Source organism: Carlito syrichta, unplaced genomic scaffold (assembly GCF_000164805.1).
Source record: "Carlito syrichta isolate Samal-C Ts95f unplaced genomic scaffold, Tarsius_syrichta-2.0.1 Scaffold300941, whole genome shotgun sequence".
NCBI classification, from domain to species: domain Eukaryota; kingdom Metazoa; phylum Chordata; class Mammalia; order Primates; family Tarsiidae; genus Carlito; species Carlito syrichta.
The window spans coordinates 2,623-9,302 of NW_007245037.1; the positions used below are offsets into that span (position 1 = coordinate 2,623).

The window sequence follows — 6,680 nt, forward strand, 5'->3', positions numbered from 1 at the left end:
GGACGGCGAGACACCTCTTATCAACAAGGGTGCCTGAATGAAGCCTATTTGTATACCTAACCCTTAACTGTACCCCAGAATATCATAATAAAAAATATTGATTAAAAAAAGCATGTATTATGGGGGTACCTAGGGAAGCCCACCTTGTCATGTACCATAAAGTCCCCTGTAGTCAAAAAAGGGAGCATGCATCCATTTTCACCAGAAAAAAATGAACATTTTAAATGTTTTCTTTTTAAAGAAATAACTGACATCCCTCCCTCCCTTCATATTTGATATCAGCAGCTGCTCAGTACTGGAAATGGTCTGCTCCCTCTGCTTGATTTAGCCAAATTCAGTTTAATGATCAGTCATTTTTCTGTCATTTTCAAATACTTCAGTTAAATGAAATATTTAAGTTAGTAAGTTGAGGCCACTAGATTAAAAAGTTTTTAAAAATTGTTAATTCATGTATGCCAAGAATCTCCTTATCTGGAGCTTACATTAGAAAACTTTTAGATTTAATAACTTTTGGTAGTCAGTTTATCAAATAGAACTTGTGATATGCCCTTAATATTAACCTTGAGAGAAATAGATACAGCTTCTTTGCCAGTTGAAGTTCTGTTTTTATTCGACTAAAGTTAAGGAACACAAATGAAGGAACAGAATAATTTTGAAATCAACACATAAAATATTACTAATGGAATTTTTCTCAAAAGAATTATTTAAATAGAATGAATATTTTTGGATATTAAAAAATAAGGATGCTCTAACTCCTATAGTTCCCAGATGAGGAGTAATTTTTCAGACTATGATTTGAGATTACCTTTGGCAGAAGAGCAAGGAGACTAATATATCTATAACAAATATGCACTTATAATTTTGTAGTTAATGATTAACATCTCCAGAAAAAGCAAAAGAAAAATAGAGTCTATTAATATATACGGGTCAGCTGGGCTCGGTGGCTCAGCCTGTAGTCCCGCGCCTTTGGGAGGCTGAGGTGAGTGGATTGCCTGAGCCCGCGGGTTCGAGACCCGCCTGGGCAGCGAGACCTCATCTCTACAATAAATCAAAAAATCAGCCGGGTGTGGTAGCGCGTGCCTGTAATTCCGGCTACTCGGAAGGCTGAGGCGGAAGGATCGCCGGAGCCCAGCAGGTCGAGGCTGCGGTGGCCGGGAGCGGCCACTGCACTCCAGTCTGGGCGACAGAGTGAGACTCCAACTCAAAAAAAAAAAAAAAAAAATATATACGGGTCACAAAAAATCATTAAATAAGTAAAATGTTATAAATGTCATTTAATTTATCCTTTTTATTTATTGTTTGTTTTTTGCTTGCTTTCCAGTATACTTTTGTCTGTAACACTTTGAGCAGTAATGTCCTTTAATCAGAATCAGCATAAATGTGCCTGTGTTTAACACAAAAAAATCATAATGTAGAATGGACTTACATAATTATGGTAACATAGAGGATGTTATATGCTATTTATGACAGATGAACAGCTAAGTTGCAAGAAGAGACTATAAATAAAGATATTAATGAGAATGTCAAAGAAATGGAAGATTTGTAGTTCAAATAGTCTTGCTAAAGATGAAATGAAATATTTAGGATCTGAAGTTGGTTGAAAAGTGCTTCCCCAAAATTCATGTATGACCAGAATCTCAGGATGTGACCTAATTTAAGAAAAAGGCATTTGCAGACATAATTGAGGAAAGGATCAAGGTGAGATCAAGATGGATTAGTATGGGTCCTAGGTCCAATATCTAGTGTTTTTGTAAGACAAGGAAAGGACACAGAGCAATGTAAGCAGAACAGAAGGTCATGTAAATATGTAGAACACCAGAATGATGCAACAAGCCAAAGAAGGTCAAGTTTTGCCAGAACCCACCAGAAGTAGAGAGGATGCAAGGGAGGGTTTTTTTATCTAGATCCTTTAGAGAAAGCATAGCCCTGACAACACTTTGATTTCAAACGTGCAGTCTCCATAACTGTGAGTGAACAAACTTCTATTGTGATCTACACTGTGATGAGACAGGTTGACAGTGGGGAGGTGGTACATGTGAAAGTGGGGTGTGTGGTAACTCTGAACTGTCTGTTCAGTCTTACTGTGGACATAACACTTCTCTAAAAAACGAAGTCTATGTGAAAAATGCATCAGTAGAAAATGCACATTATTGTCACATAAGAATAGACAATTGGTTAGGACCAAATTCAGGGAATTAATCCTTAAAAAGTGACACGGTATATCAAAGAAAGCGAAATGAGTAAATTATTAATAAGAAAAAGTGAGGACATTTTAAAAGATGACTCTAATCTATAGTTTTATTTTTGACTGAGTGTTGTTTTAATCTCTAACATTTTTAACCATATCTGCTAACAAATAACAAGGTGGTGGATTTTAATTGAAAAGAAGCAGAGCGGTTGTGTGGAGAAGTCAGCAAAAAGGAGAAAGTTAAAGTGCTTGGGTTATTCATGGTACATGATAAACTTGATCTTTAGTGTTGGTTGCATATCAACACCTGAAAGATTCATCAACTATGGAGAAATTATTTGATAGCCAGTTTTTCAACAGCCTAAAATTTCTGCCCAGTAATAAGCCTGAATTAATCCAAATGTCACCATTTCCCTGCAGAGTTAAACTCAATCGTGTATAGCTTTCTTGAACAAATGACCATCATTTATGCTTAAAAAAAATTTAATTTGCTAGATTTAAAATGTACAGCAAAAAGAAATTCATGATGAGAATTTTTCTTTTTAAGGTTGTGAACTACCTTCTCTGGCTATTTTTAAAACAATTGGGAAAACTGTATTTCTTTCTTTCTCTCTCTCTCTCTCTCTCTTTCTTTCACCTCTGAACTTATTATTGACTTCCTGCTTCCCCGAAGGACACCCTGTTCCCGCCACCTCAACGCCTCATAACTTCGGTGTCATTGGTCTCAGACATCAATTTGCCATCCACTATCTTGTGGGTGATCTTTTAGATGGTTTGGATGGAGCTGCTGCTGTCCAGGCCATCACTGTGACTGAAGTCCTTGCCGTCTTCTAGTAGGTGCTGGTAGGTGGCTATCTCAGCCTCCGACTTGACCTTGATGTTCAGCAGGGACTCGTACTCCTGGGCCTGGCACTGGCCCTCTGTCTGGGTCTGTGCCAGATCAGACTCCAGGTGCAGCACGGTGCCATTGAGCTGCTCCATCTGCATGGTGTAGCGGATCTCCACTTCTCTCAGGCTGTTCTCCAAGCTGGCCTTCAGGTTTCTCATGGAGTCCAGGTCAATCTCCAAGGACTGCACTGTACGTTTCAGCTCTGTGAGCGTCATCTTGGCAGCTCCAATCTCAGCGGACTGCGTGTTGACCACAGTGGTGCTCTCCTCAATCTGCTGGGACCAGTACTCGCCCAGCTCCTTGTGGTTCTTCTGAGCCAACTGGTCATACTGGGATCGGATGTCCACCATGATCTTGCTGAGGTCCTGAGATTGGGGGCATCTACCTCCAAGGTCAACCCAGAGCTGGGCTTGTAGGTCTTTTACTTCCTCCTCATGGTTCTTCTTTATGAAGAGCAGCTCTTTCTTGAGGGCCTCGATCTCTGTCTCCAGTTGCAGCTGGGTGACATTGGTGTCATCAATGACCTTGTGGAGCCCATGGATGTCTCTCTCCACAGACTGGCGCATGGCCAGCTCTGTCTCATACTTGACTCTAAAATCATCAGCAGCAAGACGGGCATTGTCAATCTGCAGAACGATGCGGGCATTGTTCACAGAATTTGCAAAGATCTGACCCCTCAGGTCCTCGATGGTCTTGAAGTAATGTCCCCAGTCTCTGACCTGGGGTCCCTTCTTCTCCAGGTGTTCCCGGAGTTTGCTCTCTAGCCTCCAGTTCTCGGGCTCCAGACTCCTAACCCTCTCCAGGTAGGAGGCCAAGCAGTCATTCAGCTCTTGCATGATCTCCTTCTCGCTCTGGATCCCACCCGACTCCCAGCCATCCCCGTGGTCAGGCCCCCGGACCCCCAGCTGCCATGGAAACTGGTGGAGCGGGACACAGAGATCCGGGAGCCCGAGCCACCAGCGCCTGCATAGCCACTGGCCAAGCTGCCGGGGGGGGCAGAGGCTGGGTGGCGGGATGGAGCCCAGGGACCGGTAGTTGGAGGAGTAGGTGGTGGAACACCATGGTGAAGTCCATGGTGGCAGCAGAGGAGAGCCAGACGATAGAACTCACCTTCAGACTGTATTTCTATAATGTTTTTGTTCTCTTCAATTGTTATCTAAATCTTATTAATACATGATCCTATGTAGTTTTTTTTTTTTTTTTTTGAGTTAGAGTCTCACTCTGTCACCCAGACTGGAGTGGAATGGCCGCTGCTGGCCACTGCAGCCTCGACCTATTGGGCTCTGGTGATCCTTCCGCCTCAGCTATGTATATTTCTTAATCTGTTTGTGCATTTGGTGTTCTTATTGTTTAAGGAGTATACCTAAAATGTAGAGTCCCTTCCAAGACCCCCACGACAAAGAAAGATCCATGTTGAATAGTAATTCTTTTCTCTATTTTCTCTTAGTTAAATTTCTAAAGTTAAATCTAACAATCTTATATATACTCACCACAAGTTGCTATTTATGGAAGCCATTGCTGAACACAGAACCACTGGAGTCTCCTGTAGGTCTCTTGAGTCTATTATGGAATAGTGATTAGAAGGACAGGACAGCTACTGGAGGAAGGACTGCTTGGGTTTGGGTCTCAGCTGAACATTGCTCACTGTGTCTCCTTCGGCAAGTTATGTGATCTTTCTTAGATTTGGTTTTCTCATATATAAAATGGGAATAATAAAAATATCTATGCTAGGTTTGAATGTGTTCCCCAAAGCTTATGGATTGGAGTCTTGATCCCCAATGAGGCAATGTTGGGAGGTCAGGTCTAACGAAAGATGTTTGTATTATGGGGGCATCACACTTATAAATGAATTAACACCACCATCACAGGATTGACTTGGCTTCATTATCACCAAAGTGGGCTCCTTATTAAAGAATGATTGGACACCTCTTGTACATTCTCATTCTCTCTCTCTCTCTCTCCATATATACATTCTGTATCTTTATCTCTGTCTGTCTCTCTCTTGGCCTTTTCTTTGACCTTCTGCCATGGATGATGCTGTCAGAAGACACTCAACAGATGTGGCCCCTTTACCTTGGACTTTCCAGCCTGCAGGACAATGTGTTAATACATTTATGTTCATTATAAATTACCTGTTACAGCAGCACAAAATGGACTAAAGTAGCCTACCTAATTCAAAGAATTGTGGGTTTAAGTAAGATAATGCATAAATGCATACTGGAGCCCTTAGCTCAGTGCCTGATACATCACAAGGGCTTCATCAGGTTGGCTATTAATATGTCCTTCTTCATCCCCTATTGTCAGTCCCACTTTCTGTCTCCAGCAATTTTGCTGTCTTGTTCTCTACCTGCCCCAGTGGATCAACACGCTGCAAGTTCATGGGGACAAAAATTATTCTGGCAGTCTGACCTTTGCTCTGCAAAATTTATTTCTACTGCCTTCCTGAATTTCACTTAGTTGATTGATAATTTTAAATGTTCTTATTTTTCTCACATTGAGGAAATTTCTTTCAAAATTCATATTAGTACGTATATTATTAAAATCAATGGAAATAGTCAAAAAAATAGAAGTTATAGTCACATGGCCAAACATCTCTCTGTAGCAGCATATTCTGCCAAAAAAGTAAAAATCTAAAATGACCACAAAAATTAGATCTTCCATAGAATTTCTAATTTTATGTCAGTTCTGATTTTTTAAAAAATTAATATTTTCATGTGATATCAAAAGCTCCTTGCTAATAAGAAATAGATTGTTTAGAATAGAGAAGTGCCCATCGATAAAGGACATGCCCATTAATTTCCATAGTGTTAGCCTTATTATTTCCAAAAAATATGAAACAAAAATTACTTTAGTTCTTAAGGGCATCATTAAGTATAGAGGTCTCAGAACAAATCAAAATAAAATGCATTTTTTACTCCTTTTGTTTTGTATCACCACCACAAAATGAATATGAATGCTTTATTAACATTTTATTTCTTTTTAAAGTTGTAAATTTTTTTTAAACCTAAATTTAATTTCTTTTATTAAAATAACATAATTGAGGAACAATCAGATGACTGTATTTTGTCAGGCACAATAAAAACAGAATTAAAACCCAAATCATCAAGAAAACCTGTGTTAGTCGGGGCTCGGTGGCTAAGCCTGTAATCCCGTGCCTTTGGGAGGCTGACGTGAGTGGATTGCCTGAGTCCGCAGGTTCGGGCTCGCTTGGGCAACTTGAAAAGAACTCATCTCTACAATAAATTTGTTAAAAAATGAGCTGGGCCTGGTGGCGCACACCTGTAGTTCCGGCTACTTGGAAGGCTGAGGCGGAAGTTCGCCAAAGCCAAGAAGGTCGAGGGTGCGGTGGCCAGGAGCAGCCACTGCAATACAGTCTGGGCGACAGAGTGAGACTCCAACTCAAAAAAACAAGACACCTATAATCAAGGGGAGTGAGGGTGCGATTTGGGGTGGTCAGTTTCCTTACCCTCAGCCTTAGTCAATCCATAACCTACTTTTTGTCTCTACATGTTGGCCAAATCCGGACACTTCATAGAAATGGAATTATACAACTTGTGTATTCCTTTGACTTTCTTCATTCACCAATACTTCACTCAGTACTAA

At 40.6% G+C, this 6,680-nt stretch overlaps 1 pseudogene; it reads right to left on the bottom strand.

The window, feature by feature from the left end:
- Nucleotides 1-2,881: 2,881 nt before the first annotated feature.
- Nucleotides 2,882-3,972, bottom strand: LOC103257005 (annotated as a pseudogene).
- Between the last annotated feature and the right edge of the window lie 2,708 nt (nucleotides 3,973-6,680).